Below are 12,829 nucleotides of genomic sequence, written 5' to 3' on the forward strand. Positions count from 1 at the left end.
CAGGTGACAGTTCCAACTTTTATTACTTTCTTTTTCTGACCAAAGAGAAATACCAGTTTAGCAATACCTACTATAAGCCTACTTGTTCTTAGCATAAAAGAAGTGACTGACTCCTTTGGTTACCATGGAATTGAGATTGTCTTGATTGTCAGAAGCCCACACACAGGGTGGGCTTCACTCTGGGACAAAATTCTGGAGGCATCTAAACCAAACATTCTCAATGACATCCTTAGTAACTCACCCTATGAGCTTCCCCGTAATCTCATTGTAACCCACTGTGACTCTTTCCTTATGGGGAGTTCTAACTGGAAATATATATTCAGCATTAATAGTTACATACCTAACCCTTTTTCTCAACCATATGCTTTTCAACCACATGTTTATTTTGTATGTCATTCTATTAGAAAGTTAGACATTGCCAGGTCTGAAGACAGGTGGCAATGAGCTACATGAAAAGCAAAGGAGACATTATTTTACCCTCTTTTTCCTTTGCTTTCTTAAACATCAACTGTAGTAGTAGTCAATTTTCCATTGCTAGGAAAAATGCAAGCCTGCTGTTAAAGAGAATTTTATTATTGTCTCACAGTTTCCAGTGGATATTTGTCCATGGCTGTTTGGCTTCAAAACACAGCATGGTACAAAGGGATGGCAAAGGAAAGCTTTTCACTACATAAAAAATAGGAAGCAGAAAAAGAAAGGATTCAGACATGAAAATACACCCAAGACATGCTCCCATGAGCTCTTCCTTTATACCTAGCCCAACTTCTAAACATAAAAGTTTGGTGGGATGGTTTAAATCTTAACAACAATGCTCCACTTCTGGTCCCCAAAAGGTTCATATCTATGTCATTATTAACAATGCCTTTAATCCATCTCTAAGACTCTTGCAGAACTTAACAGTTCCAGCACTGCTGAAAAGTCTTAAATTCAAAGTCTCCTGTGAGATTGAAGGCAAACTCTTAGCTGTGAGCTTCTGTAAAAATCAAAAAGAAAAGTAAAACTTCCAATGTACAATGAGGAAACATTCCCATTCCAAAAAGGAGGCATGGGAAATAGAAATTGAATCAAAGTAAAACTGAAATCCAGCAGGGTATATATTAAATCCTGGAGTGACATGTCCAACACCTGGAGAAGACTGACATGACTTGGGCATTGCAAAGGGTTTGGGCTGCCTCACTCACTACTGTATGGTTGGTTGTAGTTGACATGGCCTTTTGGGCTTCCTCAGCAGACATTCCACACTTCTAGCATCTGCAACTTCCTGGGTTCTCCCCTGTACCATTGACTTTGCTCCATAGCTTCATGCACTGCTCTCTCATAGGCTCCTGGCAGGGACTGTGTAACCCTATTCCTCTGAAATCTGCATGCAAGCCTCCATGACCCCACAACTCTTGCATTCTACATGCCTAAAATGCCAGCACCATGTGAATGATGTCAAGATTTGTTAAAGCTTTAAGAAATAGCCAAACCCTATTGGATCATGGCTTCTGTGGTCTCTGAGTGCCTGGATGGATGAAACTCAGGGACATACTTCTCTAAACAATCCTGAATAACATAATATCTCTGGGATCCTCCTCTCAAAAGAAAGGATTACACTTTGGCACCCTTGAGCATATGATGGGTGGGACCTTGCTGATTTCTGAGATGTCCCAAGACTTCTTTCTTCTTGTCTCTATACAAAGTGTTTAGATTGTATTTAGTGTTAATCTTTGAAGCAATCAAGATTTTATTGGCTCCAACTTTACTAGCATTTCATTTATGGCCACCAGGAAGACTTTCCACGTCTTTTGACTCCATTTATGCACCTGGTTCTCATTATAAATATGGCTAAAAGCAGCCAGTAGTACCCATGCCACAGCCTGCACATTAGCTGCCTTGAAATTTCCTCTGCCAAATTAATTAGTGTACCATTCTTATCTTAATTTCCTGAAAATTCTAAATAATGAGCTCAATTTAGACAAATTTTCAGCCACATGGCTTCTAGACCAACTCCAAGTGGAGGCCTTATTCCCAAATGAAACTTCCTTATCCTGTCCTTTGCTATTCAAAGGATTATTGTCTTCTGAACTATGACAAGAATTGCACATCAGGCACCACTCACAATATTCTATGACTTCTCTAGCTCTCATCTCCACAAACCAGTTCTAAAGGCTTCTGAACCACATAGTCAGGTACAGTCACAGCAATGCTTTCATGGCAAAACTTGGTACAAATTTTTGTATTAGTTAATTTCCTATTACTGGAAAAATATATCTGACACCTGTGGCTCAAAGAAGAGGTTTATATTGGTTCACAATTTCAGTGGATTCAGTCCATGGTCAGAAGCAACAGGATGAAAAGCATGGTGGATCAAAACTGTTCACCACATGATAACCAGGAAGAAGAGTAAGAAGGGAGGCTCCAAGGATTACAATAATCCTCTCCAAATCAGCCCACCCAGTGACCTGCCCCTTTGGACCAGGCTCACCTTCAAATGTGAGATTTTGGGGGGACACATTAGTGGTTCCAATCTTTAGCCCTTGAGAATGTTCTCTTCTCTGAATGTGCCAATAAGGTCCAGGGCCTATATAAAGTCCAGAGCATAGGTGAGAGCCTGGAAAAACATCAAATTCTCAAAACAGAAAATTAAACAGAAATCATCCACATACCATGCAAATAGAGGTTTTTCCCCTCTAAAGTAGATCAACACAGACAATTTTCCTCTTACAAGGCAGTGACCTCAAAGAAAAAAGAAAAAGATATTCCTTGAAAGACCATTTAATCATATAAGTGTAACCTCAGATCCCATTAAGTGCAACTGCCATCTCCTCACTTGCTCCACCTTCACACTTGAAGGTCTATTATTTCTCTTGCTCTGAAAGTCTATAATTTCTCAATAAACTCTACCTGTACTTAATAGGATGTCCTATGTGTTTTGTCTAAAATCTTTTGCCCAAGACATAAAGAATGGAGGTATGGTGTGAATAATCTGCAATAATACATAAGATCCTAATAAGATTACTGACATTCAGAAATGGGAAGAAAGGAGCTAAAGGTGTAGGGAAGGTGGGATGGGTAGGGGAAGGGTAATAAGGGAAAGGAAAAAAATGTGAGATAATGAAAAGATGAAAATAAAGTGTTTGTAGATGGGGAGGGGAGGAGGGGGTGAAGGGAGGGCAGGGGTAAGGGGAAAAAATGAGAATCAAGGCGTCATGCAGCGGTACAAAATCCCAACAATGAATGTAACTGTACTGTATCCCTAAAATGTACCAATAAACTCAATTAAAGCTGAAAAAAAAAGAGTGGAAGTATGTTGCTAGTTCCTCCCAGTGTTAGGACCAACCTTTCCAGTAACAATTTTATAAATTTCCTTAAAAGAGAAGGGCTCTTTAAAAGGAGAACTGAATTAGAGAATATCACTTTCTGAATCCTATCAGCACAGCTTTCTCTATTCCAAGCTAATTTTCTTTTATTTCACAAATATCCTTTGTTAGATGCCTTCCACATGAAATATGCTCAGGAAATATTTGTTAAGTGAAAAAACAGGAAAAATATCTAATGTACAATGAGCAGTCTATTGTAGGCACTGTGTGTTTTCTGTGAGTTATTTTATGTTATATTCTAACAGACTTTTGAGGAAGGTAGCATTGCCATCGCCATTTCATAGATGAGCAAATTAATACTGGGATATTAAATAACTTTTCTTTACTCACATAGGTAATAAAATGAAAGAGTCAGAGCTTAACGAATGCACACAATAAGGAAAACTGTGGAGATTATGCTTCATGAATGATTTACAATTTAAATAAAAATTCACCTAGAAAACAGCTGAAAGGAAGTTCAACAAAGCCCTGAATTTTTCCATGTTCATTATTTGAGTTTGATCGAATACCATACTTAACTTCCAAAATGTGTTGATATCTGATTTTCAGCATATGCTCTGTCTACTTTGGAGCAATCCAGCATTGGATAGAGAAGAAATTTGGAAATTCAATTCCAAACCAACTGGGGATATTGATTGATGTTGGAGAGGCCTAAATGGATGGGTATTGCTGGGTTTAAAGGTTGCCTGAAAGGCCAAGGTTTTAGCTCTGTGGGGCACAATGTCCTGAGTTTGATCAATCCCAGGTACTAAAGAAAAAATAAAGGTTGCCTAAGAGACAAAGTCAAAATCTAATTTTTCCCTTAACCCTCTCTCTATAGCCAGCTGATTCCTTCTTTTACTTACTGAGAGTTGGTATAACTTTACTTCTTGTTTTTAAATTCACAGTTAATTGTCTACAACACTCACCAATTATTCTTAAATACATAAAAACTAATTTGCTGCAAATGACAGGGCTATTTTATGACTTTTGAGGCACTTACTTTGATAATTTTATGTATCTAAGCCTAGAAATGCTATTAGAATAAAAGTAATCACAAAGAATGAGATGAATACTGAATCTAGCTTGTCTAGCTTTACAACTTGTTCTTATGTTTTCTTTTAGAATTAGTACTTTTGTCCAGCCACTACATAGAACAGACACTGGTTTGGTTTGGTTTGTGAGCCACACTTTCTTCCTCTTGATCCAATTTATTACTTTGATAAGAGCCCTATCATTTTTCCTTTGAGATCACCAATTTCAGTACAGAGAGGTGAGGTGTTTTGGAAAGGGTTGACCCGCACTTGTGTTAATAGTGAGCAAAAATTCTAGGTTGACTTTTATGATCATTCATATCTTCTGACACTTACTGGTTCAAGTGACAAAAAGACGATCGATGCCAGGCTGATGAAGTGCACATCAAAGATGATTACTGAATATATTAGAAAGCACATATTTCTTCCTGGAGAATTAGAGAGGAGGATTTAGTGAAATTGCCAAATGCAGTTAATTATTTTAAGTAGTTGAAGAACACTTGAGGCATTGTTACTAAATTTTGTACATGTTTAAAATTTTAAAAAGGAAAATTTGATTATGCAAGCATATTATTATTTATAGCTACAGAAGTAAAAAAAGAAAAAGTTTTAGCACTGGAGAGTGAAACCAGAGCCTCACATACATTATGCTAATCCTTTACCAGTATCTTCAGGTTTATAAAATAATATTTTTTTAAAATTTTGTTGCCAGTTGTGGTGGCACAAATCTGTAATCTCAGTACTCAGGAAGGTAAGCCAGGAGGTGAATTCAAAGCCACCCTAAATTACACAGCAAGACTCTATGCAAAAACATATCTAAATAAATTAAAAATTTAAAAGATAAAAATTTTGAAATGGTCTCAGAGTGGGGATAAAAAAAATGGAGAAAGAAGCTAAAAAGAAGGAGAAGAGTTTGGGTGGACTGCCTTTTTTTATTGTTTAAGGTCTTCATTAGTAATTTATTTCTGTCCTGTACTAGCCAGACATTTTTTAAAAAGTAAATTTGAATTATCCTTGTATTTTCTTCCCAGCTTATATCCTGACATGGTCTTCCATGATTTGATCCCAAGTATTTTTCCAGATCTATGTCATACCACACTCTCCCTTGCTTTCCTCTCTGTACCCCTGAAGTACAGAGTTCAGTCTCTCAGGTCCTTCCTCATCTAAAGAGACTCGTCTCTGTGCTGGTGGATTACTATTTCCCTCCTCCATGATAGTACAGAGAAGGTTCTGCTGTTTGAACTTCTTCTCTGGTACAACAATAACAAATCTATTAAGTATATATTACTTTTGTTTGTTTGTTTGTTTGTTTTGGTACCGGGGATTGAACTCGGTTCCTTGCGCTTGCAAGGCAGGCCACCGAACCACTGAGCTAAATCCCCAGGTCCTATATTACTTTTTATAATTATACTTTCAAATGTGAATAATAATAACATATTTTATCACAGGAAATCTGAATATCTTCATATTTTTCTTTTCATCTTTTAAGTATTCAGTAACCTTTAACCAGATCCTAAACACAAATGGTTTATCACATTTTTGAAATGTAGAATAATTTCAACTACTATTTCATTTGCTAGCTAAATAATCAGCATTAGTTAGTGCTGCATTTAAGAAAAAAAAAATCTGGGTGAAGGGGATGTAGGGAGGGCAGGAGTATAGGGAAAAAACAAGAACCAAGATATATCATGTAAAGGTACAAGATTCCTATGATAAATGTAACTGTATTGCTTGCTTTAAATGTACCAATAAACTTAGTGAGGGGAAAAAGAAAAAAATCCTACCCCTGTGGAAGAGGATTTGATGTGGCTGTTTGAGCCCCCACACAATGGAACCAGGCTAAACAGGCATGGGATGGGGTGGGGAGTGTAGCTAGTAGTACCTGGAGCACAGGATTAAAGGTATTAACCCTTTTGATGCCAATGAGCAGCCACTACAGCTCACATATCTGAAGATACAAGGACAGGGGACCACATCTGGATAAGGCCTTTGTGTCAGAAATGTTTTGATGATATAGGAGAAATATAACTCCCGATTTGTTAGGTGTCAAATGTGCCGAGTTCATGGTTGCACAGTATTGAGGAATGAAGTGGTGAACCAAAGGAGTTAGGAGAGTTTTATGGTGAATAAAGAGAGAAGATTGGCTCCTAGATTTCCAGGAGGGATTCTGAATGGAGTACCCACTGAGGCCCTTTGTCAGGTAAATTTATATAGCAAAGTCACAATATGGGTACAACATGAGTCAAATTACAATCAACCTATGGGGTTACAAGTATAGCTGTTTATCTAATACTGATCCAATAGGGAAACTTGTTATATGGCAAGGGTACATGAATATAAAAAAGACATTTGGGGAAGAGATGGAGGCAGATGTTCTGGTCACTCACCTGGGTGACTGATGCCTAGCTACCCTTACTGGGCCAGGTGATGCTAATTACAGAATGATCCCAAGTCACTACTTATGCCTTAGGGAGGTATGTAGGCCTGGCCATTGCATCTATATCTTGAGGCCTGCTCTTCTTCAGATGGAGCTTCAACAATAATTCTGATGTTTTTATTTTTGTGCTGACTTCCTTGAGGGCCCAGTCCTCAACTGTATATTAGTTTCTATATGACTTAGCTGCTTATTATACTGAAATGGTAAAGGGCATCACATGGCAAGACACACAAAATGTGCATTTGTTTGCGTGTGTGTGTGTGTTTGTGTGTGTGTGCACGTGTGCAGTCTCTCTTTCTCTTTTTATAAAGCTACCAGGGTCCAACTATGAAGGATCTACAAACCTAGTGACCCTTTTTTTTTATACTGGGGATCAAACTTGGGACCTTACACTTGCAAGGCAGGCAGTGGAACCACTGAGCTAAATCCCCAGCCCTCTAATGACCTTATTAATACTAATCATCTCCCACGGGCCACACCACTAAACTCCAGTTGAATTAAGTTTCCATTATCTTTATACTTCAAGACAGGAATATGATATCAATACATGAAACCTTGGGGAGACATGCAAACCATATCCAAATCATAACAAAGTGGTCTGCATTAATTATCAAAAATGAGAAGATATCACAGATTTCTCAATGGTAACAAAGTTGAGGCTGACAAAAATGTTGCCAAAAAATTCAGGAAATATACATTAAAACTCAGTTCTTGGGAGTTTCATCCCTACATGGTTTATTATTATTTAATCAATTTGATGCCATGATCAGAGATTCTAACCCTATATTGAAACAAGAGCCTCTTATCTCATGGGGTTTTGCTTCTTTTAATTTTTGTTCTCAAACTTTCTGTCGAAGCATAACATACAAAAGATACTGTTCTGGCCCTGTTTTATGACCAGAAGATGAGAGCATTTAGCTAATTTGGCAGCACTAAAAAGCAACATGTATGTCTTTACTAGAAATCTTTAAAGATTTCAGGATCAAATACTTAGGTACATGGAGAATTCCTGCAATTCATCCAATGATCTGGCTCTGGGCCATCCCCTGGGCCACTGGATCATAGTTAGTGTAAAGTAAATTATGTGATTATGCTCTTTGGATGTATGTTAAGTAAAAAAATATATATTAAGAGGGACTTCACGATGGGCAAGAGGCAGCAGAGTTCAAGAAACATTTAGAAGGTGCTAACTAGGATCCACAGATACTCAGAAATGGAGCAAGAACAAAAAATCTCAAACATGAGAAGGTAATTTGGGTTTCATCAGGTGAACTGCTGTATCAGTGGTGTTTAGAGTAAGCAGCATTGTCACCCACTCTGGTGCTCCTTATAGCTCAGGTTCACTAAACACACTATCTTGGGCAAGGTTCTAAGCCTATGAGGAAAGAAGACAAGTACATCAGCTGTAACTAAATTGCTTCACTGGCATGGGTCCTGAAAGTCACTGTCCAATGCCCATCTGTTTGAGCTCTAGACGATGAGGAGATAGAGCCCAGTGAATAAGGTATTCATTGAAGATGGCCTTTTCAGATCAGTGCACTAAGAAATGTGTAAGGCCAGAGAATCACTCAAAGGGCAGTGACTGACTTAGAGTTAAAAAGCCCTAATGACAAGAAGAAACAAGGGTGTGATCCTTGATAGGCCCATGGACCCAGGCATTGAGCAATCTGTGGGACAGAGACTCATGGGCGTGTCCAGGGGCTATGACTGACATGATCTGAGGGTGAAGAAAATACAATGAGCAGTACCATTGAGGGCACTACCTTGCCACCACCCCCAAATGCACAAGCATCTGTGCCTATCCGGTATCCCACCCAACACCCACTCTCTACATGTCACAGAGTGTTCAGCATTCAATTGGGCTCCATTTCAGTGTCCACCAAAAGTAGCAGAGCTTCGGTGCCTGTGAACTCCCTCACACTAGCTTCTGAATGCTATCGAATTCCAAGCAGACTAGCCTTCCTTTGTGGAACCCCAAACACCACTGAATCCACAGGCTTGATAGAGAATATCTGAGAAGTATGGCATGGGTGGAAATGTAGACAGGAGGAGCAGGTTTAGAAGGTATTGCAAGGTATGCTCACAAGAGAGGTGTAGAAAGAGCAGACACAAGTGTATGAATGGATTATTGCAAAAGAAGGGAACAGAGACTGAGAAATCACATCCATACATCAGCAGAAGGGCAGGTGCTTCTCCCACTGTTCCTTCCCCACTCAAGTACAATTAAAAGTACCAGGTTATAAGAGACTTTGGTTTGTTGTTTTTGTCTGCAAGCCTGTGCAAGGAGCAAAGGTTCAGGAGCTTGGACTGGGAGGGCAAGGCACGGAATCACCAAGCAGAGTCCTGGGAGGTTTATGGAACACTTCCACTTTTAATAAGTTCAGCCAGCAATTTATAAAGTTTTGAAAGAGGTAGTGGCCAAAGGGGGAGTAATATATTTGGCTTAACAGGATTGGTTATTGGAGTGTCCTTGGATGAGGCGATGGAGGCATCCAACTAGGTGTGATGGGTGAGGCCATAGCCGGACATAGACAAGGCTCAACACAAGAGCTAGGCCTCTAGTGTGCTAGGAGACACACGTGAGGGGAGCACTTGTCCCAGCCAGACTTGTACCTCGCCTACACTGGTTAGTCTCACCCACAGGATTGCAGGTAAAACCTCACAAAGTTCTACCTGAAGAGGGAAAGAGGCAGGCTCAGTTGTCTGCCCAAATCGTTAAGCCCATTCATTCACTGGTAGTCTTCAGAAAAAAATTGTAGGAGAGGTACAAGTTCAAACACCTATTTCCTAGCCATGTCCACAGAAGACTGGAGTTAAGCCTTCCACCACTGCTTGGAAACAAGATCTCTCTATTTTTATCTAAGAAATATAAACTGGATGAATTCAGAATAAAGTATAAATTGGACTTATGTGCGAGATCATTTATTAATATCCCAAAACACAAGACACATAAATGATGGATTCAACAGTGACTAGATGACTCAAAAAGTTAAAAATTACAGCAGCTAGGGAAATGTTAGAGGATGACACAAAAGGTATAAAAAGTTTATCCACTGCAATGATAGAAAAAAAATTTAAATCTAGAAAAAGAACTCAATAGCCAGGCAGATCATAGAATCTTAAATCACCATAACCATACAAGAACCTCTCTGTGACATATACTCACAATTCCCAAAATTCAGAATAAAAAGAAATTAAAATTTGTTGGAAAAAAAGGAACACCCTATCTGAATAACAGCAGATTTCTCAGTACAAACATTGAAGTCTTGGTGAGCCTGAAGCAAAGCTTTTCAAGCCCTAAAAGAAAACAATTGCCAACACAAATTCCTATATCCTGGGAAACTGGTTTTCAGAAATGATGAAGAAATGAAGATATTTGATGAAAAGGAAATATAAAAAAATTATGACCACCAAAACACTGCAAAAAGTACTTTAAAGAATTCCAGTGACAACAAAGCCAACATCACCTAAGAGCCCAAAGAATAAATATTAAATATATATATACATATATAGTTAAACTAAAGGAAAATAATTTAAAATAAAGAAATCAGCACTAAAAAAATGTAGTGACAGGATTCAATAAATATCTTTCAGTAATAATACTTCTTTCATTTTTTGGGCATTTTCATACTGATTTCCATACCAGATGCATTCGCATTCCTACAAATAATGTAGTGATAGAGACCAAGCTATGTGAGGAAAATGTCTGGGATCAGGCTACATGACTTAGGTCCTGCAGTCTTCAGGCAAGTGTGACCTGCTTTAGGAATAGGGAGGTATGCGGAAGGCTGAATGCCTCCTAGCTAGTAGTGTGCGGAAAGCTCACAATCACAGTACTCTTAAGGCAAGATAACATCTGCTGATGATAATGAAAAGCATGCAGGCATCCAGGTTTGAGGAAGGAAGGATTGCCCATCAACTTGTTCCCTTTGAGAAGCTTAACTTGTTCCCCATTTTTACTGCCCTTTTCTTACTTCACTGACTGTTCCAGGAAAAACATACTACCCCTACCCCTGCTCTTCTTGCTGGCTAATAAAAGTGTATCAACCATGGAGATTGTCAAGCCTGTCCACTAGAAGCAGGTTCCTCCTGGCCCTCTTGCACCTTGAATTTTGTCTCTGTCTTCTTTTATTTCTTTTCAAACTCCCTCCCTAAGATATCCAAGGATTTGATTAACCCCTGGAAATGCAGGAGGGTTCCTTTTCCTCAACATTCTTGCCAGCATTTGTTCTGGAAAGCTTTGAAGATGTGGGCTAGAGAAACTCTAGAATGGTGTAGGAAGAGCCATATGAATGATTCTGGCCAGGGTACAGAAAACCAGAATAGTAATAGAAATGTGAGCACTAAAAACCAGGTGGGGAAAGTTTAAATTAAAAACAAGGAAACCATTAACAGTTGGACTAGAGGCCATGTATGTTATGCTCTGGTAGAAGAATTGTGTATACTTTGCCTATGTCCTGAGACATTGCAAGAGAAGATTAAAGGTGGTAGGCAGATATTATGGACAGGGAAAATAAGAAAGATGTCTTAGTGGATCATAGGAATCAACAAGATATCACTACAGCCTCCAGTGTGAAGTAAAAATCCTTCCTTCAAAAATCTATCTCACTTTTCTCTTGCTCAGTAAAGGCCTCCTAAGGAATTGCTTTCCCGGGGCTCATTTTACTATGCTTGGACAGCCAGGCATTCAGGAGCCACTGCCCTGAAACCATGGTCCAAGAATGCCTGGCTATTGCTCAAGCCAACAGCAAGACCTTGTCCATATCATGCATGTTTTACTGGAATGTAGAATAAAAGAATTGTGGAGTCAGGGGGTCTTTCACTCAGATTTAAAAGGAAGTCCTGAGAGGCCAGGCAAGGAGCCTCTGAAAGAAGAGTACATAACATGGTGTCACATCTACCAGGGAAAGACACAGGTGGTGAACAGAGCCAGTCCATGGCAGAAGCTGTGTGGACTGTAACCAGCAAAGCCACACGTATGGGGCTTCCCAAGTCTTGTGAAACTCATATCCTCCCACATTCCCCCAAACACCAGATACAGAACTACATGATTTAATGTTTTTCCAGTGTGGTTTCAGACTTACTTTACTTCGATTTTTTCTCTCCCCCTATTGGAATGGGAATAAACTCTATGCTCTTGTATTTGATGATTATGTAATTTGTTTTTTATTTTTACAGAGGCTGACACAGAGAGTCTACTTTGAATCTCAGAAGAGACTGGGACTTGAACTTTTGAAAAACCTAGAACCATTGAGTCTTTGGGGGAAGGCATTATTGTATTGCTGGTTGTATGAAGCACGGGTGTATTATGTCAGGGAAATTATACACTTGCTATTCTCTCTCTCTCTCTCTCTCTCTCTCTCTCTCTCTCTTTCTCTCTCTCTCTTTCTCTTTCCCTCTCTCTCTCTCTTTCTCGTACTGAGAATCAAATTCAGGATCTTGCATTTGCCAGGCAGGTATGGCACCACTGAGCTGAATCTCTAACCCTGATATTGTTTTTATTTGGAGATTAAGAGATACAGTATGGTAGTTAGAGTGGAAGGTCAACTTGGTTGATTTTAGCCTGAAGAGATAGAATAAGTACACACCTGAATATGTCTGGATGAGTCATGGAGGCGTGAACTTCATTGCTATACCTAGTCACTCACTCCCTCCTCTCTGGAGCTTCTGCTCTTCTTTCTTTCCCAAGCTGTCATGAACTAAGCAGCTTTACAGCACCATGCCCTTCCGCCAGGATGTTTCTGACTTGGAGTCTGCCAGTCACAAACTAAATATTCTAAAAGCATAAGTCAAATTAAACTTCTCTTGCTTTTTATGTGGGTGCTGGTAGTTGTGTCCTAGTAATGCAAAAGGTGACTTATACACTACCCAAAGTGGTCTACAGATTAATGTAATTCCTATTAAAATACTAAATAACATCTTCACAGAAATATTAAAAATACTCTTAAATTTCACATGGAAATGCAAACAATGTTAAATATGCATATAAATTAATCCTAGGCAAAAAGAATAAAGGT

The sequence above is a fragment of the Fukomys damarensis genome, unplaced genomic scaffold (assembly GCF_012274545.1).
Source record: "Fukomys damarensis isolate Sample0158 unplaced genomic scaffold, DMR_v1.0_HiC HiC_scaffold_16, whole genome shotgun sequence".
Lineage (NCBI taxonomy): Eukaryota > Metazoa > Chordata > Mammalia > Rodentia > Bathyergidae > Fukomys > Fukomys damarensis.